We start from the raw sequence: 1,266 nt of genomic DNA, 5'->3' as shown, positions 1-1,266 counted from the left end.
CAGCTACATACCTCCGCCCCCCGAATCATCGGTGAACGAAACTGTGGCAGCTACAACCACTGTACGACAAGTGCGTGGTTATTACAGCTGACAGCGGTGATGATGACATTCAAACAAAATGTTACTAAAACACGCGGTAACCTACATTATAAGTTATACAATATAAGTTATACTATAAGTTATGCAATTAGCACAAGCAGACACTGACATTCCTTTGATAAATAAAAGAATCCTTTGAGTCAGACAGTACTGAATAAGAAACCGACTTTGAGCAATAAACTAGGGAAGGCAAGTGGATTCTATAAGCTGGAAGAACACTGCTGCAAATACTCACCTGGACGTAGGTGGTTTTGTCGTTCATCCCAGGTGCAAGTCGGCACGCACAATAAGTAGTATGTGCCATCTCACTCAGTATTATTACATAGCAAACCTACCAGGAACAGTAAAAGATGGCGAAACAGGAATGTAATGAAGACCAAAGGCCATATTGTTCACTACAAGAAAGGCAGGATTCCCCATTTTCCTGGTTAATAATACGGCGTAAATTCTTCAAATGAAAGCCATGCTTAATGAACAAGTACACGTAAATATCTTGCGAGTTGGTTCCCCATGGATTGAATTAATTGTGATGGAAAAATCGACCGAGGACAAGTCCACTTGCCTTCAAAATGAACGCTTGATTAGAAACAAAGTGGCTGTTAACGTGTGAGTCAATTTTAGTATGTGTCCTCAATTCCACTTCACTTGTGCGATGAAACCATATAGACTGAATTCTAGCAACTCGGGATACGAGGAGTGACTAGCAGTCTGTGGCTAACTGCAACTCCAGTTCTGAGCATCTTTGCAACAATAAGACTCCTCGGATAACCTTTCCATGAACCTGTATGTCAATTCGCGTAAGAAATCACGGTTTTAGGCATGAACGAAGCAACAGCGACCGGTCGGAAACGCGTCTAGTAGAGCTTGTACTTCGAACAGCGATACCGGGAAAAGATAGAACAAAAGATTGGGTGCCATGACAGTGAGCAGACCACAGCAGACCAATAAAGGGCTTCAGATTTACTCAGGTTCGACACCGAACTGATACAGTTATATTCACGAGTCCGCATCAAAAGTGCAAAGCACTGGACTCGAGTTTTTTCCTACCATTGCTCATCAGCAGTGCGCATACTTGATCATGTCGGGACGTTTGATATGCGAGATGAGTGTATTACCAGTGCCCCACCAGCAAAAATTGAAAGCATGTGAATTACTAGGTCTGAAAGG

This window comes from Opisthorchis viverrini (assembly GCF_000715545.1).
Source record: "Opisthorchis viverrini unplaced genomic scaffold opera_v5_11, whole genome shotgun sequence".
NCBI lineage: Eukaryota > Metazoa > Platyhelminthes > Trematoda > Opisthorchiida > Opisthorchiidae > Opisthorchis > Opisthorchis viverrini.
Note: the sequence above shows the minus strand (reverse complement) of the source record.